The following is a 16,648-nucleotide window of genomic DNA, read 5'->3' on the forward strand; positions in this document are numbered from 1 at the left end:
AAAGATTCTATTAAATGCTTCATGTAAGCACAGCGGAAAAGCCAAAGCGCTTTGCCTATGTGGAAGACAGGGCATTAAAGCTTAGACTTGGATATACAAGATCTGGTGAGGTAGTAAAGGCAGATTTTCAGGAAAGGAACTCATTAAAATGAAATGTTTATGATGTCTCTAAGAGCACATGGGTCATTTGAAGACCTGGGCCAAGCCCAACATCTGCTTGTCTACTGTCTCCACATTCTAATACTCAAAGTGACAATGAAGGCCGGATCACACTTATGTTCCAAAGGACATATATTTTTTGGATTTTGAAGGTGGCATATGGGAGAAATCAATCTAAGTTAGGGTCAGTATTAACATCAGAGATGTTCAAAGGCAATTATTTTTCGTCACTTTGACTCACTAAATATTCAACTGTCAGCATGTCTTAATATCAATTTTGTGTCTATATCTATCATCTGTCTGCCTCTCTCCATCTACTAGGCACTGGGAACTGTCATGATAACTTTGCAATGCACTATACTATTTAATCTCTATCACAGCCCTATGTTGATTCATTTCTCACTTTACAGACGGGAATTTAAAGCCCTGAGCTGTTAAACAACATATTCAAGGTCATTCATTAAATAACGACAAAGCCGGGAGTTACATGCAGGCAGACCTATGTCTTAACTTCACAGGACTGCCTGTCCACTCTTTTTGCTACATGGACATTAGCCAACCTATTGCACTATTATTGACAGCTGCTAAACTCAGAGAAGATGTGAAGAGCAATGGAGATATTGGAATCATATAAGAAAATCTGCTTACATTTGCTTTTTGAGATAAGCTACTTCTTATGAGGTATAATTGATGTTGAACAAACACTCATTACTTCTGTGAGCACAATAGCGTGTCCAGTTTCCATATTCTCCATCGTATGTGATATAGATTCATGGTGACGAATTGGAGTTTCCAAATTAGTCAAACCAATTTAGTGACTGAGCTTGTAAATCCATCTTATGCTAAGCATTACAGATATAGAGGCTTTCCATTGAGAAAACATTCTTCTATAAGTTGATCTTTGAATAATATTATTTCTAAATACATATATTCTTATAACAAAGAGCACAATATACTAAACTGGTTTATGTTAAAAAAAAAATACTTTTCTGCTATGTGTCTCTATCTCCTAGTTAGGAATAAGTGACCATAAAATCCCTGAAAGTGTGAAACCACAATATATTTCCCTGTTCTATCATTAAAAGCTATTTGCAATATAAATGGGAATCAGAAGCAGAGGGCTGGGGGAAGGGAGACTAGCATTAAGATCATACATAAAGAATTATTTCCCAGCAAGAATTGGTTCTGGGAATTTGGGTTCCTTGTTCTTTAACTGTTATGGGAATCTTGAAGAGACTTCTAATGTTACAACCTCTTAAATTTCTATATAGTACTGTATCATTTATATTAGCAAAATTGAGTTCATAACATCAGAGGCTGATGTCACAAAGTTAATGAAGTGAGTCTGAGACATTGCGAGATGGATATACTGTAGGTACAGTATCAGGAAAACTAACTTGGCAACCTCGTAACTGAATGGAAGTACAGATTTAGCTTTTATGTCTGTTGTTTGAGCCTGTTGGCCAGGCATCAAGACCAGCACTGGGCTGAGCTGTTCACCAGAGTTTTCAGTGTGTATACTGAGTCAGTTTGCTGTAAACGTAAAATCTCCAAGACAGGCTTGGCAGAACAGGGCACTTGTAGACAGAGCAGTGAGTGAAGATAGTGAAGCATCTGGGGATGCTTTTTTAAAAAAAAAAAAAGACAAGTAGAGAAATACCTAATTGAGAATAATTTAAGTGTGTGAACTACGGAGAGGACCTGGGGACATGGGGTGTGTTTATATATACACAGAGAAGTTTGGGAAAAGAAAAGCTTATTGAGTTCAAAGCCCTGTTTATTTTCGACACAGCTTCTTTGCAATCAGTCATCAGTCTACTGTTTTGCTTAATTACGGTAGAATTCTTTCTAAAGAAATTGAAAACATGGACAGAGTGATTAAAATGTTGAAACGTTAACAGATTTGAATTAAAAGAAGCACTTTTACTCTTCTCAGCAATAACATATCTAATCTATGGTATAGATGGACGCTAACAAGTAAGAGGCAAGACATGAAAACAGTCGTTTGCGTTAGCTTAAACTGCCTAGTATTGTACCATAAATATAAAGGCACTTTAAAATATAATTTTAATCTCACCTGAAACAAGAATTTGAAGACTCATTAAGGAATACTTAATGAATTAAGTATTGATTTCATTAGTTACTGATTTTTATAATGGATTCCTTTTATTTTTATGGGTGCATTTAGGTAATAAAGTAAACTTGACATTTTAGCTCGTGAAATTATATATATGGCCTCACAGATGTCAAGAGACTTAGTGGGTTGGGATTTTTGTTTATAATAGAATGGTGTACATGGTTCAGATTGAAACAATCTACTAGAGAAGAAAGGCTAAGACGTTATACGAAGCTTTCTGGAAATCGAAAATCCAATGAAGAATATTTGGAAGAGATTAAAAGCAAAGAAGGAGCACTGAGATCAATAGGAGAAGGTGCTCTGAGGGTTTATTTCTAACAAGCAATAAAATATTTCACATCTAATGTGTGCTTCTCTGTAGGCAATGGTCTAAGCACTCCACCTATTAACTCATTTAATCCCTCCCCCCCCATACCATAAGGTTAGGTATTATTTTTAATCTCTGTTTTAGAGATGAACTAACTGAAGGACATAGAGCTTAAGTACTCAGCTAAGTAGCAGACGTCAGAACTGAAATCGAGACACATGGTGTTACAGATGGGAGATTTCAAGTACCCAACATCTGGAAAATGTCTAGTCTTGCCGAAACCAGAATATCTGATATAGTCTTGATTTTCCTCGTTCATTATATTTTGCTTAAAATGAAGGCATCATGGGTGGAAACTGTTGTACTTCAATTTTATCAGCAAGAGACAAAAACAAAAAAAAAACAAAAAAACTCATGGATGATGTAGCAACATGGGAAATAGAAAACGTCACTGGAATGTAATAAGAGAGGAACCGTAGGCTTTAGGAAAGTAGATTAAATACAAACGTTAAAATACATGGGGGTTCCCATGAATATGTCTTAAAAGCACTTCAACTCCGAAGTTAGTATGAGAAGTTCTTAAAAAGATTCCATACTATACCCTTCAGAAGGAAAACACAGAGTTGGAGTGTGCATAAGGAATCTCCTCCTAGAACTTGAGTCTCCGATGACGGTGAAGTAGGATCCATGGCCAGGGAAGTAAACATAATTGTAGAACATCCAGATAAAATGAGTCAATGCTTCTTAAGAGGAGGTATTTATCGGTTTTCCTTTTTCTAAGTAGGTACATTTGTAAGGTACATTCCCAGTAACCCAGGTATATGAAGATATTTCATAGAGATTTATTAACTTGGGACTTGATCAAAGAACATTCTAGAATGGCAACTGTGTAAGTTTTATTATACAGTTTTTTAGGTAGATGATATTGGTTCTTTCTAAGAAGCTAACCATGCTGTTAAAACTGCATGAAAGTGAACAAATGTCTGTCTTAGGATTTGTTCTAGATGTTTCTTCTGGGTTCCTTTTCCTTTACTGTTATTACTGGGGCATCCTCTTCTTGATTCAAGGCCTCTGTTGCAATCATAGAATGTTCTTAATTTTTTGCTTGTACACTTCCTCAAATTCTGTTTTTTAGGTGCTCCGCATTTATCCACAGTTTCTCCAAGCCAGCTGCTTGCCTTCCCGGGGAAGGACACATAAAGTTGTAGGTCTTTTTTTTTTTTTTTTTTTCTGTCCGGAGAATCCTTTTTTAATGGATGGGAATAAACAAAAATAATATCTAGGTCATAGGAGAAGTAGAAAAATTTTAGAAGGGTAAGGGTTGACATAAAAAAGTCACACAAAGCAGTGAATATTTTCAGTAAGATATCCTTAAATTATGGATCTCCTATAAGATAAATACCAGTTGAAAATATGTCTGAATGTTTTAATGAACTTTCTAAGAATACTATTTTTATGACCTTTGCAAGGAGATATCTACCACATCTTACAAACTATCTAATAGTCTTCTTATATTCATTTATTGTTTGCTGTTTTTTAAATCATATAATTAATGGTTGCTTAATTCATTAAGCATTTGTAAGGCATATGACAGAGACTGGGCATTTAAAAGCTACAAAAAGGCAGAGTTCTTGCTCTTGACCTGCTTAGCATTTGGTTGGAGGGGCCAGATGTATAAAATGATTAGAGAACAAAAGCAATACAGTGACGATATTTCAGTGAGGAAGAAATAGCAGGGGTACAGAGAAAAAAACAATATTTCTATTGTTTTTTTTTTTTTTTTTAAAAAAAAAAAAGACAAGTAGAGAAATACCTAATTGAGAATAATTTAAGTGTGTGAACTACGGAGAGGACCTGGGGACATGGGGTGTGTTTATATATACACAGAGAAGTTTGGGAAAAGAAAAGCTTATTGAGTTCAAAGCCCTGTTTATTTTTGACACAGCTGCTTTGCAATCAGTCATCAGTCTACTGTTTTGCTTAATTACGGTAGAATTCTTTCTAAAGAAATTGAAAACATGGACAGAGTGATTAAAATGTTGAAACGTTAACAGATTTGAATTAAAAGAAGCACTTTTACTCTTCTCAGCAATAACATATCTAATCTATGGTATAGATGGACGCTAACAAGTAAGAGGCAAGACATGAAAACAGTCGTTTGCGTTAGCTTAAACTGCCTAGTATTGTACCATAAATATAAAGGCACTTTAAAATATAATTTTAATCTCACCTGAAACAAGAATTTGAAGACTCATTAAGGAATACTTAATGAATTAAGTATTGATTTCATTAGTTACTGATTTTTATAATGGATTCCTTTTATTTTTATGGGTGCATTTAGGTAATAAAGTAAACTTGACATTTTAGCTCGTGAAATTATATATATGGCCTCACAGATGTCAAGAGACTTAGTGGGTTGGGATTTTTGTTTATAATAGAATGGTGTACATGGTTCAGATTGAAACAATCTACTAGAGAAGAAAGGCTAAGACGTTATACGAAGCTTTCTGGAAATCGAAAATCCAATGAAGAATATTTGGAAGAGATTAAAAGCAAAGAAGGAGCACTGAGATCAATAGGAGAAGGTGCTCTGAGGGTTTATTTCTAACAAGCAATAAAATATTTCACATCTAATGTGTGCTTCTCTGTAGGCAATGGTCTAAGCACTCCACCTATTAACTCATTTAATCCCTCCCCCCCCATACCATAAGGTTAGGTATTATTTTTAATCTCTGTTTTAGAGATGAACTAACTGAAGGACATAGAGCTTAAGTACTCAGCTAAGTAGCAGACGTCAGAACTGAAATCGAGACACATGGTGTTACAGATGGGAGATTTCAAGTACCCAACATCTGGAAAATGTCTAGTCTTGCCGAAACCAGAATATCTGATATAGTCTTGATTTTCCTCGTTCATTATATTTTGCTTAAAATGAAGGCATCATGGGTGGAAACTGTTGTACTTCAATTTTATCAGCAAGAGACAAAAACAAAAAAAAAACAAAAAAACTCATGGATGATGTAGCAACATGGGAAATAGAAAACGTCACTGGAATGTAATAAGAGAGGAACCGTAGGCTTTAGGAAAGTAGATTAATACAAACGTTAAAATACATGGGGGTTCCCATGAACATGTCTTAAAAGCACTTCAGCTCCGAAGTTAGTATGAGAAGTTCTTAAAAAGATTCCATACTATACCCTTCAGAAGGAAAACACAGAGTTAGAGTGTGCATAAGGAATCTCCTCCTAGAACTTGAGTCTCCGATGACGGTGAAGTAGGATCCATGGCCAGGGAAGTAAACATAATTGTAGAACATCCAGATAAAATGAGTCAATGCTTCTTAAGAGGAGGTATTTATCGGTTTTCCTTTTTCTAAGTAGGTACATTTGTAAGGTACATTCCCAGTAACCCAGGTATATGAAGATATTTCATAGAGATTTATTAACTTGGGACTTGATCAAAGAACATTCTAGAATGGCAACTGTGTAAGTTTTATTATACAGTTTTTTAGGTAGATGATATTGGTTCTTTCTAAGAAGCTAACCATGCTGTTAAAACTGCATGAAAGTGAACAAATGTCTGTCTTTGGATTTGTTCTAGATGTTTCTTCTGGGTTCCTTTTCCTTTACTGTTATTACTGGGGCATCCTCTTCTTGATTCAAGGCCTCTGTTGCAATCATAGAATGTTCTTAATTTTTTGCTTGTACACTTCCTCAAATTCTGTTTTTTAGGTGCTCCGCATTTATCCACAGTTTCTCCAAGCCAGCTGCTTGCCTTCCCGGGGAAGGACACATAAAGTTGTAGGTCTTTTTTTTTTTTTTTTTTTCTGTCTGCAGCATCCTTTCTTATTGTCTCTCTGTCCTCAGTGTTTTTCTTACACCCCAGTGACACCCAAGAATTAAATTCCCTTTCGTTCAGAAGAATTACTTCTTGCTTGGAGAACAAACTAAAAACTAATCACCCATGCAGTAGCTCCATGACCCTTTCTATGTAATGCTATTGAGCACTTCTCTAGCCCAAAACAATATACACATTTTTCGAATAGGGCAATTTGTCATTTTTAATATTAGCATATTTAGAAAAATGCTTTCTTTAGAAAATTGCTTGCTATTAACTATTGCTGATGATGAAGGAATGAAATGAACCCTCTTATACTTTACTGACAGGTGGTTAGTTAAGCGGGGGGTGGGGGAGGGTGTGAACATCTTTTTGGAAAGCCATTTGGGAACTTCTGTCAAAACTCTAAAATGTCCATCTCCCTTGGCCCTTTAATTTTACATCTGGGAATTTATCCTAAGGAAATATTAAATACAGAAAAGCTTTATGTAAATAGGAATATCATTTACCCTCTTGGTGAAAGAACCTGATAAGTATTCCATAATATGAACATGAGTAAATACAAAATAAAATATCATGTCTAGGGCCAGGCCGCCCGGAACCAGTCCGATCCCATCTGATCTCGGAAGCTAAGCAGGGTCGGGCCCGGTTAGTACTTGGATGGGAGACCACCTAGGAAGACCAGGTGCTGTAGGCATAAAAAATAAAAAAATAAGGGCTTGTAAGCTGACAAGGTCCTTGCAATCTGTGAGGTCAACCAAAGGTTGCCTCACCTAAAAAAAAAATTAATTAAAATAAAATAACATAAAATAAAAATTGTGCCATTAATATTATGCTTAAGAAATAATCTACATTCATACGAAATAGAATTTTGACATAAAGTTTGGGAGATATGGTTACAAGTTATATATTCAATATGATCATAAATATGTAAAAATATTCACTGAGAGAAGAGCTAAGATGAAATACACCATTAATATAGCTGGTTGCCTTAGGGTGATGGGTTAGGGGTGATTGCATGTAGTATTAAAATAAGGAGAAACAGAAAGGAAGTTAAATTTTTAAAACAGTTTTTCTAAGTAAGACTTTTAAAGTTAACTCTCAAAATGATTTTTCAGAGAGGACACAAGGGACGCAAAGTGACTTGGGGATTTCGAGCAGGGGTGATTGTGGAGCAGCAGCTCAACCAGGTAGCTCTGTAAGGACTGGGCCGACCTACAGGACGTCGTGGAGAGATGACCTTGAACGCCTCAGACAGCATTAAACTCCAGGTTACAGCTGACTGGAGTCCTGAGGTTTTATTGGCCACGAGCCAGTCTGCAGCCCCTTCGAACCACCCTAGTATTTTATAACATTGTAAAGACTGTATTGTTTCAAACATTTCAAACTTTTATACACAAGCTGGCAGTCGTCCAAAGCTGGTTCCAATGGGCCAAAACTATCAGCAGCCACCCACCTCCTTGGCCACGGCCACTGACGAATGATGCTGGGCCGGCAGGGTCCTCCGTCAGGACCGTCCACGCTGGGAGACCCTGGCACAAACACGATCTTTCAGACTTGTAAACTGTTTGAACGTTTTGCAGCTGATTCCTTTTTTTTTAAAACAGAGATGGAACATTAGAAAGTAGAGTTCTGGTGCGATGTGGCTGGGACTGGCTGAATGCAGCAGGCTTTAATTTAATTTTAAAAAGCAAGGATGCTCTATGTCACAGACACTGTGCTAACTTCAGGATATTTGTTATGGCATGTAGCTTTTCTAAGCTACTCAAGTTCCCCCACATTGCCCTTTCTCTCTCTCTTTTTTTCCATTGCTCCTCCTTTATCCCGATTTATAGTTTATTTATCCCATGAGCTTAAAATTGAAGTTTAAAAAAAACATAATATTTAATATTCTCCATTGATACTTTTTATTTTGAAATGAACCATTTACACATTACTAAGTATGTTCAAGTTCTTTACATCATCACCTTAATAAGTTACTGACTATGCTCCATTTCTGTTCTAAGTACTCTATGTATAATTAACTCATTTAACCGTTGCAACAACCCTGTGAAGTAGTTATTATTACACCATTTTACTGTTGAGAAAACAAAGGCATAGAAAGGTGAAGAAGCTTATGTGAAGTTATTCCCAAGGTTTATAATTGGCAGAGCTAGAAAATGAGCCGGGGAGAATAGGTAGAGCATCTGTGATGATTGCCCAGTCCTTTTTGAGTCTCCAATTCTCTGTCATCAGTGATATGAAAATTTTTCTATTGAATATATACCAAATATTTCTTTACAACTTAAAATAAAAGATATAAACTGTTTATTGAGAAAGAAAGAAGGAAAGAAAGGAAGGAAGGAAGGCAAGAAAGAAAGAAAGAAAGAAGAAAGAGAGAGAGAGAGAGAGAGAGAGAGAGAGAGAGAGAGAGAGAGAGAGAGAGAGAGAGAGAGAGAGAGAGAGAGAGAGAGAGAGAGAGAGAGAGAGAGAGAGAGAGAGAGAGAGAGAGAGAGAGAGAGAGAGAGAGAGAGAGAGAGAGAGAGAGAGAGAGAGAGAGAGAGAGAGAGAGAGAGAGAGAGAGAGAGAGAGAGAGAGAGAGAGAGAGAGAGAGAGAGAGAGAGAGAGAGAGAGAGAGAGAGAGAGAGAGAGAGAGAGAGAGAGAGAGAGAGAGAGAGAGAGAGAGAGAGAGAGAGAGAGAGAGAGAGAGAGAGAGAGAGAGAGAGAGAGAGAGAGAGAGAAAGAAAGAAAGAAAGAAAAGAAAAGAAAGAAAGAAGAGAAAAAATTTTCCCAAACCTGTAGTTTAGAGAAAAGAATATCTTGATTCCAATACTAGCTGTCTCCTTACTCTATGGAAAGCAAAAACATTGTTTCCTTGTTCGTTTTTCTGACTTTTTAGAAAGTATGACACCTTTGCTTCTCAAATTATTTTTGGTCTAAATGATACAGTAACTATCAGAAATATTTATCACTATCATTAATTGCATGTAACTTGCAATATTTATCACTATCGTTAATTGCATGTAATTGTTTCACTTCTAGGAATGTTATTTATTAGGCCGACCTTGTAAGAATGAAGGGACCATGCAGTCAGGGAAGGGAGCTGATTCATTCTCTTCATCTAATCCTCTACTGTCTATCTGGAGGGTGGGAAATGAAAACAAGTAAGACTTTACTAATGGCCATTGAGACATTCCAGTCATTTGAGTCAGTAGCTTGCATTCAATTATATAAACCTCGACTATGCAGTTTTTAAACCAAATTACAGCATGTGATAAAACGAGCTACAGGCTTCACAAAAAAAGTCTGTCTAACAACATAAAAGGCCCCGCGTGAGCCGTTTATTCCAGCTTGGTTCCCTGGATTGACAAGATTCATCAGAAAATCCGTCTCTTGCTTTGGCTTTGCTTCTATTTCCTTTGACACAGAATGTATTTAGAAGGACTGTTCATTTAGTCTGATTCTGCCACGTGACACTCTCAGTAAAATTGGTCATCTATGGTCTTGTTAAGATGACCTTGGAGGATAGTCGACTAAGTGAAATAAGCCAATCGTAGATGGACAAATACTGTATGATCCCACTGAGATGAGGTATCTCAAGTAGCCAAACTCATAGAAGCGGAGGACAGAATGGTGGTTGCCAGGGCCGGGGTGAAGGGAAATGGGGTGTGGCTCTTCAATGGGTATAAAGTATCAATGATGTGAGATGAATAAAGTCTAGAGATCGTCTGTACACTATCGTGCCTGTTCTTCACAATATCGTTTTCTACACTTAAAATTGTGTTAAAGGGGGAGCTGCTATGTTAAATGTTCTTGTTATCATTAAAAGGAGGAAAGGCAAGAAGTTGACTTGCCTCTACATTACATCATGGAGGACGAGATCTTATTCTAAGGGTGCTCATTAATCACTTTCTCTGCATGCAGCTTCCATGCACAGTGGGTGGTCTGCAGACTGGAAAAGGATGAGGGCTTAGACAGCAGTCAGGTGTGGCTATATTCTATCGTCCCCTTACTAGTTATTTGGGGATCAGAAAGGTTAAGCAATATGTTAAAACTCACCTTCCTCATTTGTATAATGGTTAAAATAATACCCATATTATAACATTTTCATAAAAGTGAGAAATAATATTTCAGAGTATGCAATGGAATAGTGTCTGGAAAGAGCTGAGCTTCAGTAAAGGTTAGTGAGTATTATTTTATGTGTATTAATTTCCTTTCTCAGCCTCATGGAGAGGAGGATACAGTGGTTCACCAATTACTACGTATCGTGAGTGAGTGAATAAAGCATCAAGCACAGCATTTTAATATTACAGGTGCTCTGTCAATAGGAAAACTAGTAGCAGTAGAGGTAGGAATGTTATCTGTTACCTGGTACCGTTTCTATGAAAAGCTCAGGTTTTACATGAATGAAGGAAACCATGGTACAGTTTCTGAAAAATTATTTCACCCCTTTTAGGAGGCATTTTCTCTTCTGTATTTTCTCAACATACTCTTATCCAAGGAGACCATGTCTCTGATGGAGTTGAAACATACATTACAGCCGGAACACCGCTACTGAAGAGTCAAAGGTTTATACTTCCTGAAATATAATATAGCCTTTTAGATACTCCGAGTAGCGAAGGGATCAATCCCAACATCCCTCGTGTTGATGTGGCACATGCTCCATAGCAACGAGCCAGAATTAATGCTTAAGGTGCAGGCATAAGATAGTAACTCTAAACCTCAATTAACAATCCCTCATATTGTTTTAGGGCTTCCCTGAGAAGCCAGTTAGGAAACCAAGCTTCTATTTCGGTGGCGAGTATGATTTGTAAGTTGTTTTTCCATAGTGATTATTTTGTCAGGTTAGACCTTGCTGCCCAGAGATGTCTGCGCTGTAAGCCTGAATGCATCTTGATGTGTTTGCTTGTGCTAACTCAGGGATCACTGCTCACCAAACGAAAATCTTTTTGTTATAGATGGAGCCCGAACAAGAAACTTGCCCACTTGGTTGCATAAAGAACACTTTGAACATTTGCTTGTTACAGCGGTCTCAAAACATTAGGGTGGGTGTGAGGCCCACAATTTTGTTTTAAATTAAGTTCTCCTAAAAAGCGTGAGACTAATAGCACCAGCTAAAGCCAGTTATTTTTCTGGCAAGCGCTACGCGAGTTTCCCCTCATTGCTAAGCCAGTAAAATTCAGCATAACTGTGGCAGTTTTCCTACTGTTCTGGTTCTTGGACTGAGTCTACACAGCACCAAAATAGCTAGATGAGAAGTGAAAACTTCGTTTGGTCAGGATGCTGCCACATATTAGCATATGGTGTATTACAAGTCATCACGATGTTTTATTATCTTTTCTCATTTTAATCACGTATTTTGGCATTGTGTAGATGCCAGTTTAAACTTTAGCTATAAGGACATTATATGGATTCATAATATTCAGGATAGAACAAAAGAAGGAAGATCAGATGTCCTTTCAAAGGGGACATCTCGATCTAGGTCTGTACTTTTTCCATTTTTTTATTTTAAATTAAAATAATCTCCTTTTGTGGATCTGTCACAGTCACGTGCCCTGGGTTTTTAAACTCTACTTCACACTCTAAGCAGCCTACCGGGTGATTATTTATCCAGGTAGTCAACTTCCAAAAGACAGAATCCATCCATCAACATTAACGAACGTTTGCTGCACGTTCACTACATTTCAAGCACTGCACTGGATGGTCAGACATATGAAAAAGTGAGGCATAGTTTCCTACTTTCTAAGAACAAATTTCACTGAGGAGGTAGAATGTGTGAGATACACACACACACACACACACACACACACATACACACACATATATATACATGTCATTAGAATATATGTGTATATATGTATATGTATAATATACATACATATATTCTAATGACATGTATATATATATGTGTGTATGTGTGTGTATATATCACACATATGTATAATATATATACATATATTCTAATGACAAATATGTTTTCCGATGTAACAATGTAAACTAAATTACTAAGAGTAGCTACTGAACATAGCAGAGAAAACATCAAGGAGTGTGGCAGAGACTATGAAGGCTTTGCTGAGGGTGGGAAGCTTGAGCTGGGTCTTGGAGGAAACTGGGGCCTTGCGGGGTGAAGGAGAGCACAGAGGCACTTACAGCCTAGAGGAAGAGGAGGATGTGTGGGTACCGGAGTTACCGCGCCACCCTTGTTTCCTTGGAACTTCCTCAGTTTTAGGACTGAATGTCCTGTGTTCCGTGAAATTCTTCAGTCCTCGGCAAACTAGGGTGATCGGTCACCCCGCTAGGGAGTGACAAGCATGACAAGTTCAGGAAATAAAGAGCTTGAGTTTCATGTTTAAAATGTAATCTGTGTTCAATGGGGGAAGTTACTAATCTTTTTTTAAGGTGTCTGAAATCCATAAAAAATTATTTTTGTGAGATCAGGCAAATCATAGTATGTAGCTGTATTTAATTCATTCATTCATTTAACAGATATTTATTGAGCTCCTACTGTGTGCCATTCATTGTTCTTGACTTTGGGGGTGCACGGTAAAAACAAATATTTTGTTCTCATAGTGCTTAATTTCCAATGCCGGGAACAGAACAAACATAATTACCTAAGGGTACATCAATGTTCTTAATAAACGGAGCAGGATCAGGGGTGAGGAGCATTGGGGAACAAGGTGCTGTTTCAGACAGAGCACAGAGAAGACAGCTTTGATGAGAGAGCGTTAGAGAAGGAGCTTCGATGAAACGAAGGAACAGGTCACGTGTGGTCAAGGGCAATGCATCCGGGTTAGAAGGAAGGTCCGTGGCCAGGTTCCGAGCTGGGAACATGCCAAGTGTCCTTGAGGAACAGCGAGGTGACATCTGCGTCAGCAGCAGAACAAGGGAGGGGAAAAGTGGTGAGTATATAGGACCCACAGTCCCTGTGGTGGCCACGTCTGGCGGGCCCTTTGCAATCTGAGGACTTGATGCATTTGCGATGAGCCCCGGGGCACAGAGAATAGATTTTAGGCTTTTTCACTATTATAGACATGGTGGAGGAGAACTTGAGATAAGGTAAGGATGGATAATCCATGAGAATGTGTTAGTACTACGTTTTTGCCAGAAGAAATTAATTTATGAACTATCAAGTAACATTGTGCTTCAAATGAGACTATGTATCGCTCACCCCTTTAGCCCATCTGATCCCACCACACAGGGTCATTTATGTAATGATTTGGGGGAAGAAAAGAAATCAAATCCTTTTACTAAAGTGAGGAAGCCGAAATTGCTGCCAATTTTATTAACATTTAAATAAAACCCTTCCAAATAAGATACTGTGCAAAAATTGAAGAATAGTTAAATTCTCATATGTTTAAAAGAATAAACTGAAATACTGAATTTACTTTGAATCATTAAGCAATTTTTCTTTAACATTTCGGGGGGAATAACCACTCTGTAGGGCACATTTTCTGTGTGTCTGTATGTTTTTTTTAACCTCGAGATTTTATTAGAACATAAAATTGAAAAAAAAGAAAGAAAGCATAGCTACAAACTGTTTTCCCATATTTCCTGGGTATGGTAAAATTGAAAGATTATGTAAACATTTACTATTCGTTCTCATACAAATGTGAGTTTTCTAGTTCATTTGAAAAATTAATTTATACACAAAAAGTCAGATTGCTTCCCCCTCCCTAATATATTTATGTATACGGCAATAATTCTGCTTGATTGCTGCTGTTTTAATATTACATTTCTCCCTCATTTTTGGAACAAGTGTGTTTTATTAAGTTGCAGAATCGCATGCTAGCACGGTTTTAGGATTGCAGATTTAAATCTCCATGACTCAAGAGAGAGCGAAGCAGGGTTTCATAGCAGCGCTGATGTCCCAACATTTTTGCTGCCTTCTACTAAAGTGCACATTTAGATCACTGCCCAGCAGTGCAAGAATTAACATACAATCCATATCGAACAAGTCACTGTTCCCGAGAAGAGCTTAACCTTCGTACTTTCTCATTTTTTTTTGTTTGCCTGCTTTTAGTTAAATTTCTACTTTGTAATACAGCTTCGTATATAGTTGCGAGAAATCATGCAGAGAGAACCTTTCCTTGGCTTCCCGCTGTTGTGACCATGTGCAGAACTATCGTATATTATTGCGGGGGGAATCTTGATACTGATACCGTCAAGACATGGGACATGTACGTGAAGCCAGGGACCCCTCCCGTGTCCTTTGTGGCCACATCCATTTCCCTCCCGCTCCTACGTTCTGCTTAACTCACTGCTGACCGCTAATCTCTTCTTCATTTCTATATTTTTGTTATTTCAATCATGTCATATAAACGTTAAAAAAAAAAAAACGCTATATAATCTTGGGGATGTTTTTCTCATCTCAGCATAATTCTTTGGAGATTCATTGAAATCGTTGTTATGTGTCCACAGTTTGTTTCTTTTTATTGTTTGAGTAGCAGTCTGTGTTACAGATGCATACATTTGTTTAACTCTTCACCTGTTGAAGACATCTGGGTTGTTTCCAGTTTGGGGCTATTACAAATTAAGCTACCATTAAAAGTCACGTGCCAATAATTACGTAAAGTGAGTTTTCATTTCTCTGACGTAAATGCCCAGGAGTGCATTTGAGTTGAGACGTATGGTAGTTACGTGCTTAGTCCTATAAGAAACTGCCAAACAGTTTTCCAGAGTGACTGTACCATTGTACATTCCCACCAGCGGTGACCGAGAATTCCTGTTGGGTCACATCCTCACCAGCATTTGGTATTGTCGGACGTTTTTTGTTGTTGCTATTGTTGTTTTCTTTTTGTTTTTAGCCATTTGCATGCTGGCACTTTATTCCTGTTTTAATTCGCAGATCCTTAATGACGAAGGATGGCGATGTTTTAATGCGTTCATGTGTCACCTGCATTTCTTCCTTGGTGAAGGGTCCCAGCGTCACGCTTCTTCCCTTCGCCTTCTGGGTAGAATACTACTGGCCTGAGTGTTATCTTTTTTTGTTATAGCCTCGCAGGTTCCTGAAACTGTTCATTTTCTGTTTGAGTCTCTTCTATCTCTCTTTTTCAGATTGGGAATGCCTATCATTCCATTCTCAAGCTTACTCTTTCCTCTCTTCCCTCCGTTCTGCTATCAGGCCAATCATTGAGTTTTTAAATTTGGGTTATCGAATTATTTATTCTAAAATGTCCATTTAGCCCTTTGTTTTATCTTCTGTTTCTGCTGAAAATTTTATTTTATTTTTCCACTTGTTTCAGGCATCTTTATAATCACTCATGGAAGCAAATTTTTTTTTTTTTCGTGATGGCTGCTTTAAAATTTTTGTCCGATAATTAATTCTATCATCCCGATCATTCCAATATTGTCATCAGTTGTTTTCTTTTGTTCTCTTCAGTCTGAGATCTTCTTGGTTTTTGCTATGATGGGTGATTTTTTTTAATTGAAACTTGAACACGTTGGGTATGATGCCATTGGAATCGGATCTTATTTCTATCTTCTGTTTTGGATGGCTTTCTGACACTGCAGGGGAAAAAGGTTCATGTATCTCTCACTGTCGGGAGAGGGTGGGAATCTGGGCTTTTTAATCGGCCTTTTTCTTTCGGGCTGGGGGTAGGGCCACAGTGTTTTCTGTGGTTTTTTGGCTGGAGCAGGGTGCTCCTTGTCTAGAAGTGTTCTTTCTTGCCAAGCTGCCCCTTTCCTGGTCCTTGGGCAGAGAGAGTGGACTTTTGCTGGGGTTTCTTGTGCCTGTACTTATTGGTGTTTCTGAGTGACTGTCTTCTTAGCTCCAAGTCTGGGATACATGAGGCACAGAGAAAATTCAGAGCACTTACCTTTTTATAGTTCCTTGGGTCCCAAGGTGCATAACCCATCTATCCTTTCTACCTTTCAGAGTCTTACATACAACGTCCAGAGATTTTTAGTTGTACTTAGCAGGCAGAGGAAAAAGTACATCTCTGTCATCTCAGAATTAGAAATCTCTTTCACCTCTCTTGATCCGAAGATAAATGAGCAAAAATATTAAATCGTCGTACTTCACAGAGACAGCCTAATTTAAACCCAGAACACTCTTTTCTAGTTTCGCAGTAATTCTGATGTTTATCCCAATTCATATAGCTGGTGGGCGTCTTTCCCTGAATCATACATTACCTCCTGAAAGCCATCGCTTTTAAATATAATATACAAATCTAAAAGTGAGCTCATGTCCCGTCTGACTTGAAGCCCCTGGATTTCTTTCCCTGATGTTT

At 37.7% G+C, this 16,648-nt stretch overlaps 1 pseudogene; it reads left to right on the top strand.

Annotated features, from left to right (window-relative positions):
- Nucleotides 1–7,018: 7,018 nt before the first annotated feature.
- LOC112480180 lies at nucleotides 7,019–7,137 on the top strand (annotated as a pseudogene).
- Nucleotides 7,138–16,648: the final 9,511 nt, after the last annotated feature.

The sequence above is a fragment of the Pteropus alecto genome, unplaced genomic scaffold (assembly GCF_000325575.1).
Source record: "Pteropus alecto unplaced genomic scaffold, ASM32557v1 scaffold134, whole genome shotgun sequence".
Taxonomy (NCBI): domain Eukaryota; kingdom Metazoa; phylum Chordata; class Mammalia; order Chiroptera; family Pteropodidae; genus Pteropus; species Pteropus alecto.